General features: G+C 42.9%; 1 protein-coding gene and 1 pseudogene across 6 annotated transcripts in view; one reads left to right on the forward strand and one right to left on the reverse strand.

The window, feature by feature from the left end:
* ADAMTSL3 (ADAMTS like 3) overlaps positions 1–19928 on the forward strand; it is a 300162-nt gene that overhangs the window by 81586 nt on the left and 198648 nt on the right. The gene's annotated exons all lie outside the window — the stretch shown is intronic.
* Positions 15545–15663, reverse strand: LOC133370145 (5S ribosomal RNA; annotated as a pseudogene).

Genomic DNA, 19928 nt, shown 5'->3' on the forward strand with positions numbered 1-19928 from the left:
CATCCCTAATCTCCAGTCAGGGAAGGGGGGAAGACTTGTCCCCTGTAGCCCAACTTCTAGAAGCATCTCCAGCTTGTGTTTTCTGTGGCAATCATTCACTTGTACTCTTTAGTTATGCAAAGAGATACTTAACAGACTTGGCTGGAGACATTAACTTAACAAAGAGACTGGTTTGATCACTTTAGCAGACTTTTGTCCTTCAGCCTCCATTTTACTGATATAAAATCAAGCGCTTAGAGGAGATCCCAAAGATAGGCATCTAGATTACCCCCCATTCTAACAGTTTTTTACATTGGTTGTTGTCTTTACTTGGCTCATTTTTTTCCAGTGTCCTAATTCAGTAATTAAGCTTACTTGGAAGTCCTGTTGTTTTCAAATGGATTGCCCTGGCGCTATTATCATGGGGTGGGTCAGGGTATCTTTCACTCGGGAGAGGAAATTTTATTTGCAATGTATTGTCGTTCCTTTACTGTATGTTGTTGAACTGTGTTTTGTTGAAATACGACTTGTATTTTAATATGTATTTTGTATTTTCCTTTTACATGTGTTCAGATGTGGTAGCCTATGGCACTGAGCAATAAAGATTCATTTCATTTCAAATGGATTTATTGCCAAATAGTCTTGCATAGGATTACAATTTAAGCCTGTGACCCTAAGCACAGCAAGTAGTAAATACCATGATGGCCATGGGATTTACTTCAAAGTAAACATGCTGTGTAAATCTTTCATTTTGTAGGCTGAAATGGTAACTATGGCCATAATCCAGCCAATTGTTGAGACCCATTAATTTTAATACTAATTTATTTTGTTGATGAGTGCCCCGCCTTTTGATCAAGAGCCCCCTAAGGCAGCTTATAACAGATTGTAATGATACAAACCCCACATGTATACTCACCCCAGCAGCTGTTAGACCTCTAGCCAGTGAGTAAGGACCAGAGCGTGCTTCCCTTCAGTTCTGTAGTTTTTGTCTGGCTCATATCCTAAACTATGAAAATATAAATGCGATGTACATTTTTTGTTAAAAAAGTTCATTCTTCCTGTCACTGAAAGCTCTGTTAGGGGAAAAATAATAAGCTGCTTACTTGCTTTATATTATGAAAACAATGTTAAACAATATGAACAAACAATCAGAAGAAATTAGTTCTTTAATCATCTGCAATGTGTTTTTGATTTGTGGCCGTGCTGGTGGAGGAGGAAGGCCAGGAAACCGTAGCTTGTGCTTACAAGTCAATCTTGTGTCATAGGCAGATACAGCATTAAACAAGCACAACGAATGACCTTGGTTCAAAATTGGAGGTGTGTTTTTACTTTTGTTTGGGCTTCCCAGTTGGCTGGGTTTCTGTTAACCACTTAGCTGCTGTGTGACTTGCGTACTATCTGGGAATCAGTGTTTAGAATCATAGAATTGTTGGAAGGGGCCTATAAGGCCAGTGAATCCAACCCTCTGCTCAATGCAGGAATCTAAGTTAAAGCATTCCTTACAGATAGCTGTCCAGCTGCGTCTTGAATGCCTCCAGTGTTGGAGAGTCCACCACCTTCCTAGGTCATTGGTTCCATTGTCGTTCTGCTCTAACAGTTCAACAGAAATCTGGCTTCCTGTAACTTGAAGCCATTATTCCATGTCCTGCACTCAGGGATGATCAAGAAGAGATCCTGGCCCTCCTCTGTGTGACAACCTTTCAAGTCCTTCATGAATGCTGTCATATTTTCCCTCAGTCTCCACTTCTCAAGGCAAAACATGCCCAATTCTTTCAGTCCCTCCTCATAGGGGTTTGTTCCCTGATAGTCCTTGTTGCCGTCCTCTGAACTTGTTCCATTTTGTTTGATGTTTTGCTTTTTAAAAAAAAGAGTATTGGCTTTTATGTTATATTTTGTTGATCTGTAGACTGCCTTGGCATTGCTTTGAAATGAAAGAAAGTTGGGATCCTAACAGGCACACCCAGGGTTTTTCAACTGAGGCACCTGCTTCTTTGTTGTCTGACACACATAATTTTATTAAATAACCAAAGCAACACGGAGTGCTTTCATGCTTTTCCAGTGATGAAAATTGTCTGGTACCTTTTACTGAGCGAAATGTAAGGCTCAAGCAACCTGTAATAGCAGTAAACCAGTTTGATTTTAAACCTGGGTTTTTGCCAATCCCATATTAATTGAGGGAATGCAAGGGCTTAATTTGTATGGTGTCTGGGTTACATTTAAGACTAAGTGCTACTTTTATTGCCTTTTCTGATGCCCTTTGAAGACCTTCCTCATCCAACAATCCTTTTCAGTGGAGCTTTCATTCCACTTTTTTTAATCTGCATTGGATCAGACACTGGATTTATAGATGTCTTTATATTTTTATTGCTAAATTGCTTCAGGATGTTTTATGGGAAGAGACGAAACTAATTGATTGACTGTTTTAAACTTGGGTTTGTCCTGAGCCTATGTACATTGGAGAATGTGAGGTCCTGATTTTTAGGGTGTCTGGGTGGGAATTTATTTTAAACCTGGGTTTGCTTCAGCATTTTGGACAGCTCCTTGAAAGTTTGGACCAAAAACCTGGAGCAGATTCCACTGCTCTACTGACATGGAGCCGCCAGCCACCACTGGTTTTACATGTTGGCTACAGAGGAAACACTGCAGTAACCGCAGCAAATGTAATTACCAGGTAAAGTGGCTTTTGGTCAGTTTTCATGTGATGGAATATACAAGCACCCTGTCAGTTCAGATAAATGTCTTGCAGTTTTAGTTGGTAAAAGGAATATACAAATCCTGTGTGTAGAAGTAAGTCTTCTGGTGTTTCAGTTTGTTTTGGCTCTAGAGAAAGATCTTAATACAATGGAGACCCTATAGAACCCATCATCCTATGAACGATTCTTCTGGTGTATTCTCATCACTGCACAAGGGATTTTTTTTCTTTTCTGTTTTTCCTGCCAGAGTAGTGTGAGTGGCCAAGTGGAAGAAATTCTTTTGTTTGGAGTCCACAATTACCCTTTCTGTCCTAAGTGCGGAGAATAAATTTATGGCACATGTTATATGCTATAATGAACTCTCTCATGGAGATAAACACATGAAGCTAAACTAAGTCTTGCTCAGTTTGTATCTGCTACGAACAAGCGCTGAAATAAAGAGACTTCCCTACGCTGCATTCTTCCATAATTCTGCAGAAATTAGTTAAGAAAGCACAAGATGTTGTTGATTAATATATGCATCATGAGTTCCCAGTGGGACTAATTCATCACTTAACTGTTATGCAATTCCACAACTTTTATGTATTGGTTGGACTGAACCACTAGCAAGAACTTAGGAAAGACATTAAATATTGAAAGAGACAGATCACAGTAAACTGAAAAAAAAATGGTTATAAAACTGTTTGGTGCCATAAAATTAAGAACATAAGAAGAAACGTGCAGGATGAGATCAAAGGCTGCCTGTCTAGTCCAGCAATCTGTTTTCACAGTGGCCAGCCAGATGTTTATAAGAAGCCTACATGTGGGGCATGAACACAATAGACTTCTCCCACTATTATTTCCCAGCAACTGGTATTCAAAAGCATGCTGCCTCTGTTCTTGGAGCCATCATGTCTGGTAGCCATTGACAGCTTTATTTTACATGAATGTGTCAGATTCAGAAAATCTGTGTAGAACAATCGTGGAGAAGAGGATATCGATTGTTACAAGGCAGGCCACTGTTATTCATTGAAAAGGTAAAGTAGACTGTGGCTGCACAGTGCGTACACAACATACATTGAAAGCACATTCCACCCCTCCAAAGTCCTGGGAACTGTAGCTTGTTAAGGGTGCTGGGAATTCTAACTCTGTGAGTGGTAAATTGCAGTTCCCAGGATTCTTTGGGAGTAGGGAAACGCGTTTGAAATGTATGGTGTGTCTGCAACCTATATTTATATCTCTCTATTTCGGAGTCCTTCAAAACTGATGCTAAATACTTGAGTTTTCTACTTGGGAATTGGCTCTTGAATACAAACGTAACATGTGAGATGGCCCTCATTTTATGACTGACTGCAGCTTCACGGCTGGTTAAGTGTTTAACCTGGCTTTTATCAGGTGAGAGGTTGGTTGAAGCAAAGCAGTGTGGATAGCCAGCAGCAGGAGCAGACTCCTCTAATTCAGTGATGGGAAACCTGTGATTCTTCATATATTGCTGGCCTCCCACCGCCCCATCAGATGCACCCAGCATGGCCAGGGGTCAGGGATGACAGCAGCAGTAGCAACTGGCATGGCTATGTCTGGATGGGACTGAGACAGGGCAAGTCAGGTCGGCAGAGATGTTGGGGATGTGCCAGATTGCCTCTGCTGATGCATCTGTGCACCCTCAACTTCACTGCTGCTCTGCACAGCCTTAGCCTCATCCAGGTAACCTGCAGCAATGCCAGTGTTGGGAGTGTGACTATGCTACATCACACTGGTCACTACTTGGAGAGCAGGTGCAGTACAGCAACCTCTGGAAGGCCAAAGGTTCCCCATCCCTGCTGTAGATGTTCCAGAGTTGACCAAAGAGCAAATGTGATCTACGAGCTTTTGTAGAAGTCTGAAAGTACCTCTTGACGAACTCTGGCGTACTTTGGTAGCTAGATGTATATGCTGGTGTGGGTGGGCATCCTGCAGTTTCGTCTTTTGGCCAAACCAAGCTGGTGTTGGTGCATTGGTAATGGATTCCCTGGCTGACTAGGGATGGGACCTGTTGCCCAATGCTGGCTCAAAACCATTCTGTTGATCTAGCAGGCTGGCATAGATTTGTTCGTTCTTTGTCCGTTAGCTGTTGCTTTTACCAATTTGTTTTTTCCCTTGCAAAAATATTGATATTAATATTGACAGTTTAAAAGGAAATAGCGATAAGTGAATGGAAATAGCGATACAATTATTGTTCTCGATATCAATATTTTAGGGGCAGAGTTTTGTTTAAAAAAATCTGTTTTCAAAAAAGCTATGGAAATTCGCTACATATAAATCTGATCTGCAACTATAGAGATTAAGAGAAGTAATGTAAACTTTGGTACCAAATCTGAACTGGGAGGAATTTTAGCACATGCCTATGGCTGACATTCCTAAGGTCTCAGGTTTTATATGGGTCTTTACACCAAAGAGAAAAGCGGGAGTGGGATTCTGGGTCAAATATTTGCAAGGCTGAATGAGATGTGGAAATATTATTAATGGAGTTGGCAATAGTAAGATTTAACAAGGACATCTTAAGTGTAGAATAGAGCTTTACGCCTGTGATTCTGTTACTTGATGAATTGGTAGAACAGTCAGAAACTATCAAAGTGCTTGGAATTTTGGAATGTGATTAAGATACTTAGGGTGCTATTTGAGGGGCAGTTTGGCAAATGGCCCCGTTGCTAACTCTTGTGATACAGTATTGGATTTCTTACAACAAATTAGTAAACTAAAACCACCTCTTCCTTTATAGCTAGCTAATTTGATTTTCCTTTGCTGCAGGCAAGCACACGTTAAGGTCAAGCTCTGTTTACAGGAGGCCATATGGACTTCAGTAAATTGAAAACATTTGAAACTTTTTCCCCTCCAAAGGACGAGCTCCTCACTATTTAAACTTGATCTTCTGCCTCTTGGAGACTATGAGGTCTCTTTGTTAAATCATACTTGGTTAAGAAGAACTTCTCATATTTGTCACATTCTTATCTTATTTTTTTTTAATTAATTCTTAAACATGTATTCCAGTGATGGGGAACCTTTGGCCCTCCAGATGGTGTTGGACTCCACTATCCATCAGCCCCAGCCAGCATGGCCAGTGTTGTGGCCAGAGTTGTGGTCCAAAGGCTCCCCATGACTGTCTTGGAGAGGTTATAGGTGTTGTCATTGTGGCTAGCTTAGCCTTTCCCAACCTGGTGTCCTCCAGATAGCTTGGAAACTAACTCCCACCAGCCTCATCCAGCATGGTTAATAGCCAGGGTGATGAGTCCGGCAACATCTGGAAGCAACGGTAGCTGGTGCCCATTGAGATTGGTAAGGTGGAAGTCAGGGTGACCAACAGCCAGTGGAGCCAGAGCCGTTGACAGGCAAAGCCAACTAATTCTAGTGTGGTCCCCCTCCTCCTCATTGCTGAGTTACACAAGGGCAACACTAGGCTAAGGGGAATGAAGATGACAGGCGGTAGGACTGGTTGTAAGCAAGACAGCAGGCAGACAGGAGCTGGCTGAGGGCAGACTGAAGATGGTGGCGAGGTGGCCTACGCATCATCATCCATTGAATTTGTATCCCACCCTTCCTCCCGAAAGAACCCAGGGTGGCAAACATAAACAAAACCATTCAACAAAAAGAGGAAACATTTAGAAACAGTTTAAAACATTCCAAAGCTCAATTACAATTCTAAGATGCAGTTAAAAAGGTTCTAAAACACAGCTAAAAACATGCTTTCATCAGAGATCTTCAGGTTGACAGGAACAGTCCTCGTCAGCCATCAAATGCCTGGGTAAACAGGAATGTTTTCAGATCCCTCCTGAAAGTTAATAGTGATTGAGACAGGTGCACTTCACTGGAGGGGGAGAGCATTCCACAAACAGAGAGGCACCACTGAAAAGGCCCTGTCATGGGTCATTGCCAACTGACAGCACTCGCTGGTGGCACCACCGCCAAGGCCTCGTCTGAGATGGTTGATACTAGGGAAGGTACGGAGCAGGGTGTGATGTCCCTGTATATATATGACTGTAAATATGGTAAGTGCGGGTTTATTAGAGTGTATATGGTAAGTGGACTAAGTGAGAGGGGGGAGTACATGGGCTGGAATTCTGGAGAATGTTGTATTATGATTGGCTGAGCTTTGAAAGTTTATATGAGAGGATGACAGCTGAGAGTTGGTTCTGGTGGTGGGAGTTCTGAGGGAGGCTGTTGGTTGGTTTTGTGGGTTGGATTGGATTAGGCTGGTAGTGACGCAGGTTATTGATGACTAGTAACATAAAGCGTAACGCATCTGATAAAACCATACGCTTGTTAAACTACACCTTTAAGTAATCTTGTTATTCCTGTGTATATAAATAAATATTTCTTGGTTTACCTAACGCCTGATCCTTGGCTGGGTTTACACAGACCAGAAGGGTGGGCAGGGCATATACCAAGGTTGGGAAACAGTATCAATGGTTGCAGCGGTGAAGAGATAGTGTAACATCATCAGGTATCCAGAGCAACCCAGGGTTGTATTCTTTATAGGCACAAAGATATAGGGGGGTTGTGGCCTGCAAGTGCACCCAGACACAAAGTATCAATAGACCTGGAGGAGACTAAGGCACAGTCTCAAGGCAATATTGAATTACTGGGAGTGATTGGTGGTGCTGCCTAGCATTGGGATCTTGAGAGATCTTTGCTAGAGCCGGTGAGAGAACCATTTAAAAACCAGGACCCTGAGGTGGGAACGTGACAAGGTGGTAGCCACAGGCGGAATCCTAGCAGGTGGTGGCCTGAGGTGGGGTCCTGACAGGAAGGGACCTGACACAGGGCCAGTCTGGGATGTGGGTGGGAAGGAAGTGTGGCCTGGGGAGAGGCTTGGAGGGTTCTGTTTGGTGCCGGGGCCTATGGTTCCCCCTCCTGATTTCGTCCATCTAGCCCAGTATTATGTTATCAGCCGCAGCGACATTCTTACCAGTAGGGCGCCAGGACCACACCATTCCCCTGCTGTTCTCCGCAGCATCTGGTACTTGGGGTGTATCACTGCTGTGAACATGAAGATTCCATTTAACCATCTTGAGCCCACATTTAACGGTGAGCCTACTCCGTCCGCGCCTTCTGAAACAATACAAGAACCAAAACACAATTCTCCAAATTTTGCAGTGGGAATTTTCCAGCCATGGAATCAAAAATGCATATACTTGGCTAACGCATGCATAGAAATGCATACATTCACAAAAATAACAGACAGAAATGCAGCGTATGAGGGAAAATAGCAGCATATTAGGGGAAATTAGCACTGAAATGCTGACACGTTTTCCTGAGGAGCTTTGTTTTTGAAATCACAAACTGATGTAGGGAACTGAAAATGAGAAACCGATATTGACAGATTTCCCCGTCCCTAATCTTTACTGATAGGAAGGGCCGAGCTCGGGGTTCGAGAAGGTGGGAGGAACTTTGGTTTGATGTAACTGGGGGAAGATGTGGTAGGTGGGGCTTGGGGGAGGCATTTTTTGGAGGCAGTAGCTACCCCTGAACTTGAAGTGTTATGCAAGAATAACAGGAAGCTCAAATGAGCCAAACCAGGTCATCGTATGTTTTAAAACGGTCTTGGTTCTGATTAAATGTTCTACTCTTTGCCCCTCCCTCCCCCATTCATGGGAACCTAAGCACTTTGTAGTATCATACGAAGAGGCTTTCTAGTCCAGGATTCTGTTTTCAGCTGTGGCTAACCAGAACGGATCAACATTCCAATGGAATAAATCAGGAATGGGAAACCTTTGGCTGCTTGCTATGTTCCTAATAAGGGCAGCTTCCTGTGTTCCTAATTTGGGGCTCGTCTAAGTCAAATTTTGTTCCTTTAGATCATTTGATGCATTGCACCCACTAAAGTCCACTGACTTCAAAGCCCTGTCTAAGTTAAACCAAAACACACCTTTTAAAGATGGCAGAACAAAGGCTTGATAATGTATGGGATGGTAACTTTAAGAAGACCATTTTTGTTAGCAATTCTGTTCCCCTCAGAGTGAGGAATAGAAATTATATTGATGGCAGGATAGACAGGATAGTGAGCAATTGTGCATTTGGGTTAGTATCTCATGAAAGCCTCCCATCTTGCTTCTATTTTGTTTGAAGCTGGCTGACGTTTGAGATTACTTACTTGTCACCTTGTGTAATTGGGTGCATTGTATGTACCTCCTTTTTTACATCAAGGATAGTAGAAGACTTTGAAATCTGCCAAAAAAAACCCCCCACATGGCCAAGTTTATCATTGCCAAGCAGATAGCTGTCAAGTAGTGTCCTCCTAGTTAAAAGTAATACAGCTAGAAATATAAAGCGAAAACTATAAAAAGTGTTTTAAAAGTTCAGCAAATCAAAAGTGCTCGGTGGTAGTTCGCAGCAAATATCAAAAGCCCCTCGTGTAGTTTTATTTAATTTGAAAATCTGTGTCTAGGTTGATGGACACCAACCTGTTAGGAAAGCAGTAGGTGAATTAGGTTTACCATGTTATGATTTAATTTAAAACTAACATTTCGTTGACAACTTAGTTCATAGTTTTAAAAGAAGTATTAAGTGTAGGGTGTAGGCTTTCTGTATTTCCTACCATTCAGAAAAAGACACCATTAATTCTGACATCTGTTTTTTAACACTTTCCCTCACATTTTTGGATGGCTGCCTGGCCAAAGCTGGAAAGTGACTAAGAGATCAGGCAAAGATGGCCTGAGGGTCTGTTCCCAGCTGGTACGACATCTGGAATGTTCTATATTGTGGATAAATTCAGAGTTATAGTTTAATAAGTTTGGTATTCAAGCAGTCGGCCTACAGCAGAGGAAAAGACAGCAAAACTGATAGTATATACATTATGAACACAGTTATGCTGGAGTGTCCAAAATATAATTTGCAGAAGCTTTCCTTTCCATTTGGCTGGATCATCTTTATGCTTCTATATACATTTTCATCCCTGATTGATTTGAAGCTTTACAAGATGCTGAAGTCATATTTGTAATAGATCCAAAATCTTATCTTTCTGGGAAACTTTAGGATATGTCTGGGATTTCCCTCCTCTCTCATTCTGTTTACTTTGAAGAGAACAATGTTTAAAAAAATAATGTGGTTTGAAATCATTTGCTGTGTTCCCTTTTCAGACCCCCATTTTCCCTTTGAAATTACTTCTGTTGGTTTACCAGAAGAGATATAGTTACAGTTATTGTGGATGACATGTTGTATTTACATTGTATTATACAGTATGTTGATTAGTTTAGAAATATAATGTTCAAATGTAATACTCAAAATGCTTTCCCATCTGTCTGAAAATTTATTTGATAGCTATCACTCTTTTCTCACCATTATCAAATTAATCAGGCCTATCTTTTTGGAGCCTTATATTCATAGCAACCAATATTTTACAGCTGGAATTTCCAGATGGTTGCCAATTCTGTCACTTTCTTCCAACCGTATCAATTTGGTACTTGTAATAATCAATTATTCATCCTTGGAGTTTCCTGTCTTTTCTGTCTAGATACTAAAATTCTTGCTGATGCTATTCAGTTTCATAATAATTCTATAACCGTATAAGGATTCTACTTTTGAGATATAACACTAGCACAATAAGTGGAATGAACAGGGCATAGCATTCTTCCACAAATTTTATTATCCCCTTTATGTTCTCTGATTTATTTATTCAGGTATCTTTGTAGATTACTACTTCCACAGTAGAACTTGGTTCAATTGGGAATCTTTTATTAAAGATAATATTTCCGATTATTGTTAAAGTACTAGAGCGTACTATGTTAATGATTTAAGACTGACAAAAATGGGAATGAAAATATCTAAATTTGTAGACATTTCTCTAAAAGTAAAGGTAAAGGTGTCCCCGCACATAGTGTGAGTCGTTTCCGACTCAGGGTGACGTCTTGTGACGTTTACTAGGCAGACCGTATATATGGGGTGGGATTGCCAGTTCCATCCCCGGCTTTTCTTTACCCCCCAGCATATGCCGGGTACTCATTTTACCGACCACGGATGGATGGAAGGCTGAGTGGACCTCGACCCCTTTTACCGGAGATTCGACTTCCTCCTTCCGTTGGAATCGAACTCCGGCCGTGAGCAGAGCTTCGGCTGCGTTACTGCTGCTTACCACTCTGCGCCACGGAGGGTCTTGATTTCTCTGAGAGTCTATATTTATGCTGAGAGGGTAAAATTCCATTGAAGCCAGTAATTTCAATGTTCTTTGTGTTTGTGCTTTTCCTCAAGACAAGAGTCACTTATTATTTACAGAAATTGTATACCAACATGTTTTCAAAGTCCCCCAGTGAAGTATGTATGCAGTTTCCAGGAAGCCTCTCATTCAGGTACTTTTTACAACAAGATCTGCTTAGCTTCAAAGATGGAATTTCACTGAGACATTTTTAAAGCCCTAGATGGCCTGGGTCCTATTATCTTAAAGGACATTTCCTCTGTTATGAACTTTCTTGGCACTTAAGATCTTTCGATATGGCCCTGTTCTGGATTTCATCTTATGGGGATGCTAGGTTGGCCTCCATCAGGAGAAGACCTTCCCTGCTGCAGGCCCACTGCTATCGAACTTCCTTTCGCCTCTTCTGGGATAATTTTTGGCAGATAAGTAAAGGTCACAACCACACCATACATATAAAGCACATGGCTTCCCCCAAAGAATCCTGGGAATTTTAGTTTGTTAAGGGTGCTGGGAATTGTTGCTATGTGAAGGATAAACTAGTTACCAAGATTCTTTGGGGAAAGTCATGTGCTTTCAATGTACAGGGTGGATATGATGCAAACTTATTTTTTTCCCAGTTTGAAAATTGAAGTAGTCTGCTCTATCCCAGGTTTCATGTATAAAAGCATCTCTCAAAAATGTAATTACAATTATATAAAATAAGACCCAAGAGGGGGATAGTGCTCTTGCACTCATGTCCTGCTTACTGGCTTTCCATAGGCATTAGGTTGGCCACTGAGAGAACAGAATGCTAGACGAGATGGGCCACTGGCCAGCTGTTCTGCTCTTGAGAAGTCTCCTCACACCAAATGAAAAAACAGAAACAGAAAAGATGGAGGGAAGATGTAGCAGAACTTATTGGCTTGTTGCAAATATCCCCTTCTTTGGCAAAATGCTAAGGCGGGTTGGTTGAGACTGATTTCCTGGATCCATTTCTGTCCGGGTTGAGCCCTGGTTTTAGCACAAAAACCAGTCACCCCGATTCATTACCTTCACTGGAAGAAGGAAGGAAGGAGTATGATCCTACTAATTCTCTTGAACTTCTTGACCATTGACCACAGTATCCTTCTGGATAGTCTGTCTCTAAGACAGAGCAATTACTCAGTGCTGATGCCAAGACCGGGCATGGTTAGGCATCTGCTGAGGGCCCACACTCCAGGAGAGACAGACCCCTGACAAGGTCCCCCTGGATCTGCTGCTCCTCTTTGTGTTTGCAACCTGCTTGTTCACTCACCCCTTGCTCTGGCCCAGCCATCAGTGGTGGTGAGGAGCAATAGGTGCTACATCATGTTTGCTAATGGGCTCTGTGCCCGGCAATCAAGCAGGTGGAGGCAGTGATGAAGAAGAAGATCAGCAGCTGCTACTGATAATGGCAGTGAGGAGGTAGACTCACTCTGGGGGGGTCAGGGGAGGTGACTTGCCCTGGGGCACTCAAAAACCTTTAGTTTAGGGACGGGGAACTGTTTTCAGCCTGAGGGCTAAATTCTCTTGTGGGGAACCTTTTGGGTCTATATGCCAATGGTGTGTGGAGCCAGAGGGAAAAGTGGGCAAAGCAGCAGTTATTCTTTCATTTGTGCAAGACCCTACATTCCAGCCATGCAGCAGTCAGAGGCTTCTATCCATCCATCCACCCCCTCTCTATCCAGGGAAGCAAGAGGTGTCATCTGAGTTGAAGGACTCATTCCAGCCAGACACATACACTCAAGGAAAGCACAGAACAAAGCTGGTGAAGGATGTGTCCTGACAGCCAGGTAGAGAGGTCTGGAAGGACACATTTGACTGTTGAGACCAAGGTTCCCACCTCTGTTTTAATTGGTCTTCATCCATTTGCTTACAAACAAATTTTGCACAGGCCTAACCCTGTGCTGTTCACGACAGATGGAATTCCCATCCAGGCATGCATTATCTTTATTGTGTTTAGTTTATGGCAGTTAAATTAAAACATATGGGGGAGCCATTCTTTTTCCTTTTTTGGTTACTAATAATACTAAATACATACTTGGAGGAGTAGCTTCAGACTAAAAATGAAGGATGTGCTTGAATCTCGGCTGGAATTTAATAATCGTATTATAACAGCTGTAGAACCCACCAGAGAGGACCTGTGGTTAGTGTCAACACCTTATCTATTAAAGACCATTTTGTATAAGAATGTATAACAAATTCTACCGTCAACGTAAAATATCACTGCCAAAAGCACAGCACTTTTTCTAGTGCCACACTGAACTCTTTTATTACAGACTCAGTAGGAAGGGAATATGGCACATGGGATGTGTGGGCCCTAACTTTCAGAAAATAAAAGTCATTGTTGGTTACTTCATTTGCACGTGCAATATGTTTATAAAGGTGCAGATATTCTTGATTCAGGCACAGCTGTTGGCTCTGCTTAACTTATCAACATTAATATTAGTTCCACCTTATGTGGAGTAATGTGTCCAATTCTGAACACCACATTTTAAGAAGAACATTGACCAGCTAGAGTGTGTCCAGAGGAGGGTGACAAGGATGGTAATGTGTTTTCGAACCTTCCTCGTAGGACTTGTTTTCATAGTTGGGTATGTTTGGCCTGGAGAAGAGAAGATGATGAGGAAACACAATGGCAGTCTTCTATAATTTAAGGGGTGTCATGCATTAAGATGAAACAGACTTATTCTCTTTTACTCCAGAGGGCATCATTAGAACCAATGGGTGGAAACTGCAGGGAAGAAAATTTTGGTTAAATATTAGGAGAAACCTTGTAACCATAAGTCCTGTTGGGCAATGGAACAATGAGTGTTCATGGTCTCTCCTTTGCTGGAGATGTATAAGCAGAAGCTCAATGGCCATCTGTCAGGGATGCTTTAGTCCACTGACCAGGTTGGACTATAGCCTTCCAAGGTTCCTTCCAGCTCAATGATTCTAAAACATACAGGGCTGTATCCAAGGTTCTCTGTCCGTTAATGCAAGGACTCTTGTGTTAGCAGATAGGTGAGTTTTAATGTTGCGTAACAGAGGAATCCATTGGAGCAGTTGTGCTAGCGGGAACTAGTTGCGCAATCTATTGTTGCATTCTCTTGTTCTGATGGGGCAAAACATTTCACCAGTGGAACATATATACTGCTAAATGACTTTAAGTTAGTACTACATTAGTTGCAACCCACTACTTACAATAAATAACAAAAACTTGAAACATGCTGGAATTCAGGAAAAAGCATTTGTTGTCTTGATAAATTGATCAACTGCAAGCTGGCTTTACTGCTTGTGTGTGAATGTCACAATTTAGCTAAGATGGGCACTTCTGTGTGCAGCTGTGGTAATAGCAGTCATCTTGACCTCTTGGTTGATTCCTAAAGTGATTCTAGTGTTGTAACTTTACACTAGTGGGCTAGGTAGGACCTTGGGGAGAATAGGATTCCAACTTTCACATCCCCAACTCTGTTCCTCCCCCTCCTTATTCCATATTCCAGAGGTTCCCAAACTGTGGTCCATGAGCATCATTCAGGTGGTCCATGGCATGTCTGTCATGAACACTTACAATCTGAATTAATTCAAATTGTAATATAACAAAATGTAATAGATAAGAAATAAAAGAAATGATAAAATACAATTAAAGATCTTGCAGCATCTAGCACAGTGCATGACAATGGCTACAGCAGGCAGGAAAAAAATAATTAGATGGGCCACCAAGACCTTCAGCAATTTTCAAGCATTTAAAGCTGAATCTACCTAATACACACTTTCTGAAACTACACGAGAACCGAAACACAGCCATCCTTCAAAATTCACCCTTATTTGAATTTTACAGTGCAGTTCTCCAACCAAGCAGTGTTTACAAAAATGCATATATTAGGGGAAAGTATGCATGAAATGGAATATGAGTGAAAATACCAATCAGTGTATTAGATGAGGAGAGGTTCCTTGCAAAAACGTGTACATTAGTCAAAACTGCATGCAAAATCTGTTTAGTAGGAGAAATGCTGGAGAATTTTCCTGAGGATTTAAAAACAACGACCCACAAATTGCTACAGAAATGTGAAGAACCAAATTTAAGATTGGAAAAATGAGAAATTAAGAGGACTGAAACGGACAGATCTTTCCATCCCTAGTTACTACTGTGTTGTAATTTGGAGGTATGCTAGTGGAAGCTAGCTGGCATAACTCTAGGAAAGGATTGCACTGTTACAGCACAGTCACATATGTCTACTTGGAAGCAAGTCACTTTGAGTTCAGGCTTCCTCCCAGATTGAGTGTGTATGGGATTGTAGTCTCTCTCAGTGCTTCATCGTGTCCACAGAATTATAGAATTAAAGCAGTATGTCTAAGATTATATGGGAATTATGCTTCAGGCAGAGCTTGGAAAAGTTACTTTTTTAAACTACAACTCCCATCAGCCCCAGCCAGCATAGCCACTGGATTGGGCTGATGGGAGTTGTAGTTCAAAAAAGTAACTTTTCCAAGCTTTGGGTTATACCAAGCCTTAGCTGACACTAATAAATAAATCACATTTAGTAAAGGGAGCCAGCACGATGTAGTTGCTAAAGCATTAGACTACAATTCAAATCTGTACTCACTGACCTTTATAAATTATTGTTGTTGTTATATGCCTTCAAGTAGATTACGACTGATGGCAACCCTATGAAACGTTTTGGATATATTCATAGGATTTTCATGGTAAGAGGTATTCCGAGGTGGTTTACCATTGCCTTCCCCTCTAAGCCTACGGCACCCGGTATTCCCAGGCGGTCTCCCATCCAAGTACTAACCAGGCCTGACCCTGCTTAGCTTCAGAAATCAGATGAGATTGGGTGTGTTCAGGGTAGCATGGCCATAGTTACAAATTTTATGTATTTATTTATAAATGTATTGATACATTTATCACAAACCATTAGCATGGTGTATAGCAACATGAAAACATTTAAAAACAAGATGGATCAATCATTAAAATGATTGGCTGCTCAAAAACAGTTTAAACATCTGCATAAGCCTGTTAGCACAAAAAAGTCTTCAAGAGACACCTGGAAGGTGATAGTGAGGATGCCTGTCGAATCGCTGTTGGAAGTGCGTTCCACAGCATAAGGTCGGTAACACTAAATGCTGCCCTGGGCTCCTACTGGGAGGAAGAGTGGGATATAAATCTAACAAATAAATAATAATAATAAATGCCCGGTGTTGAGGCCGGTTGGGTCAACTAGCAGTGCTCCTCAAAATTATCTCAGTGATTGGGCTAGGATATGCAGGCTCAGTTGGTCATTGAGCCAGTTCTCTTATTTCCTGACCTACCTTACAGCATTGTTCTAAGAAGAACCATGTATGTCAACCAGAGTTCCTTTCAGGAATATAAGTAATAGTATTCGGCCATGATTATATTAAACCAGAATGTGCTTGACACTGGTAGCAGGGTTCATTGCAGCCTTGAAGGTGAAATCATTCAAAGATTCACTGTGTGCACTAAGACTGAACAGTAAAAACCATTAAAGCCGAATTCAGATAAGAGTTTGCCAGTCTTAAAATAGATGACTGAAACTTTGGCCTGCTACTGCAGTTTCTTTCCACCAACCCCTGTGATGTTAGCAGAGAAATATGCATCTCTCATACATGCTCGCATGCACACAGACGCATATATAAATGCACAGACAGTTCATCATTGCTTGCTCATTAACCTTGGGATCCAATAGATAGTAACCAAGTACAGCTTCTCTCTCTTGTCATTGTCTAGTTATTGCTAGAATTCGCTAAGTGAATGTTTACTGATTAGAATTCACAGTGAGCAACAGACCATTAGCTCAGGGAGGATAGCAAACAGCATATATATCTTAAAATACCCCATTAAAATACCATTTAAAAGTATAATTAAATGGTGTTGCACCATAACAAATACTAAACTTGGTAATATTTGCTGCAAGAATTGGTAGCCAAGTTGCAGGTTTTCTCCTGTGACTTTTTTAATCCACCGCTGAACCAGCACAACAGTTTCATGGCGGATGGCTTCTCTGCCTGTCTCTTCTTTGTCTGTCCCCTGCTCCTCTCATCTGCACAGCAAGTGGGGAGGAGAACAAGTTGGCGAGAGGAAGGAATGAGTGGGCAAAATAGCTTTATGCCTTATGCCATGAATTGGCAGAGGAATTTTGGGCTTGTAAATGTGGTGTTGGGACAGGCTATTTTTTTAAAACCAGGAATCCATGTTCTGGGGGTCCATTTGCGCAAACAGAAATCTCTGTGCTGCTCTGACATGTGCATTTTATATTTTATTGTTTCACAACATATTGGGGGAGGGGATTTAAAGAAAATGTAGGTACCACTGAAAGATACATGATAGGCACATTACCAAAACTAAAGGGTATGCCTAGTGTTCGTCCTACTCTGTGTAATCCCATTGAAATCACTGGACAAGTAGTTTTAGTTCATTGTTTTCAATGGGTCTACTCTGTGTGTAACATTGGATATCACCCAGAGTTCTTAAGAAGAGGCCTGCTGGGCCAGGCCAAAAGACCTATTGAGTCTAGCTTCCTGTTTCTCACAATGACCAACCAAATGCCCACAAGCAAGAAATGAAGGCAATCAGCTTCTTCCGCTGTTGTTTCCTAGCAACTAATAGTAAGAGGCATGATGCATCAGATACCAGAGGTCATGTGCACCCATTATGACTAGTAGCCATTGATGGGCATATTGCCTTTTAAAGTCATCCAAGCTGGTGGCCATCACTATATCTTGTGATAGTGAATGCTGTTGTTTTAACAGTGGTGTATCTGAAGAAGTGTTTCCTTTTGTTCGTCCTGAATCTATTTAATATTCAGCTTCATGGGTTGACCCCAGGTTCTAGTAGTATGAGAAAAACTTTGAGAGACCCAGTGTGGTGTAGTGGTTACAGTGTTGGACTAGGACCTGGGAGCCCAGGGTTCAAATCCCCGCATAGCCATGGGGCTTGATGGGTGACCTTGGACCAGTTACATTCTCTCAGTCTAACCTACCTCACAGGGTTGTTGTGAGGATCAAATTGAGAGGGGGAGAACCATGTTTGTACGCCACCCTGAGCTCCTTGGAAGAAAGGTGGAATATAAATGTAATGATAAATAGAACACTTTCTTCACACCATGGATAATTTTCAGCACCTGTATCATGCCTCCCCTTATTTTCCTGTTTTCTGAGCTAAAAAGCCCTAAGTGGTGTAATGGTTTCTCACAGGGGAAGGTTAGATATGTTACTCGGATATATGTTAGTCAGATATGAAATTGAGCTGTTAATGTATTATTAAGAATAGGTGGAGGTTCTTATTTCCCCCCCTCCCTTGAGAAAAATTAGGATACAATTTGTATATGTTTATTTTAGGACTGGACATGTATCAAGGTACAAGAGTGTGAATTTCAATAAGCAATCAAAAATAAACTTAGCACGCAGGGGAGAGACTACTCCAAGGTGCCATAGTAACTTTAGAAACAACTTAGAATCAAACCCAGGAGGTGTGTAGCTGCTGTGGCAGTGCAGTGTTCATAAACTTAAACACATATTGATGTTTTATTATGGGCAGAATTAATGAATTCACAGCCAGGCTAGTACCGGACATCAGCATGAAAACACAGTGGTCAGTTAAAAAGAATCCTGTTCCGTGCCCGGGACTTACCGGGCAAAGGGGCGAGCTTGCGGCCGCTGCCGATGTCTGGGCCGCCATCTTAGGGGATGCGCGCGCATACGGCGCGCTGGCGCACCGTCGTGTGACACGGCAGGGAGGCGGGGCGGCTGAAGGCTATTTAAGGCCACCCCGCCTGCTTCCCGCCATCCAGTTTCCCCGTTGCGCCTCGTCCCCAAGAGGGCACCAGGTGAATTTCGCCTGATACACCACCTGTCCTTTCCACAGGGTGAGTCAGTCAATGACTTCATCCCAGCGTAGCTGTGCTCCGTCCGCTACACATCATTCGACTGTGCTGTGCGAATGGTGAGGGACTGCGGGGTCGGGGCCCTTATGGGAAAGTGTGACATCAAGTCTGCTTTCCGCCTCCTCCCGGTCCACCCACAGGACTTCGAGCTGTTGGGCTTGGCTTTTGAGGGTGACTATTACGTGGACAGGGCATTGCCTATGGGCTGCTCTATATCATGCTCTGTTTTCGAGCGCTTCAGCTCCTTCTTGGAATGGGCGGTCAAGAGGCGCGCAGGCTTGCAATCAGTGGTACACGATTTGGATGACTACCTGTTTGCGGGCCCTGCGGACTCAGGCACCTGTAGGGCGTTCATGGCACATTTCGCGGGACTGGCTGGGGAGCTGGGCGTCCCCCTCGCGGCCGAGAAAACTGAGGGCTCGTCCACCGCTCTCACGTTTCTGGGCATCCACTTTTGGTGCGACAACCTCCCCACAGTGCACGTTATTAACACCCTGTCCTCTAGAAACCCCAACGTTATGCGTCTGGTGCGAGCATTCGTGCTCCAATGTCTTCGCTATAATATTCAGTTCCTGGCGCGCCATGTTCCGGGTATTGACAATAGTATTGCTGATGCTCTATCACGGAACCAGATGGAGAGGTTTTGCCAGCTGGCACCGTGGGCAAGGGCTCTGCCGGAGGTGTTCCCCCCAGCGCTATGGGAGATTGGAGGATTGAATCAGAAAGGGCCATAAGCCTTTCTGTGGCGCCCAGCACTTTGGCCAGCTACCAGGGGGCAGGTAGGGATCTATCAAACTTCAGAGAGTCCAGGGGTTATGCCCAGGAGTGGCCCATCCCTGTCGAGCAGCTTATGGAGTTCTGCGTGGAGGGGAAACGGAGAGGCCTTTCAGTCAGGACCATCAAAGGTAAGCTCTCAGGCCTCACTTTCCTAGCGAAGGCACGGGGCTTTCAGGACTACACAGGTGACTTTAGGGTGCGCTGGATGCTGGAGGGTTGGTCCCGCGAGTGCCCTTGCTATATCATGCTGCGGCCCTCACTCTGTTTTTTGGGGCCTTCTGAATTGGGGAGGTGGTGGCGGCTTCTAAGATGGATGACTCCCTCCGGGCTCTGCTGGTCTCCGACCTCAGCTGGAGGGCGGAGCGGGCCCTCCTGCGACTCAGGCGGTCTAAAACGGACCAGCATGGTAAGGGGCGCCTGGTGGTATTGGCCCCATGCCAGCAGCTAGAA

The sequence above is a fragment of the Rhineura floridana genome, chromosome 14 (genome assembly GCF_030035675.1).
Source record: "Rhineura floridana isolate rRhiFlo1 chromosome 14, rRhiFlo1.hap2, whole genome shotgun sequence".
Classification (NCBI taxonomy): Eukaryota; Metazoa; Chordata; class Lepidosauria; order Squamata; family Rhineuridae; genus Rhineura; species Rhineura floridana.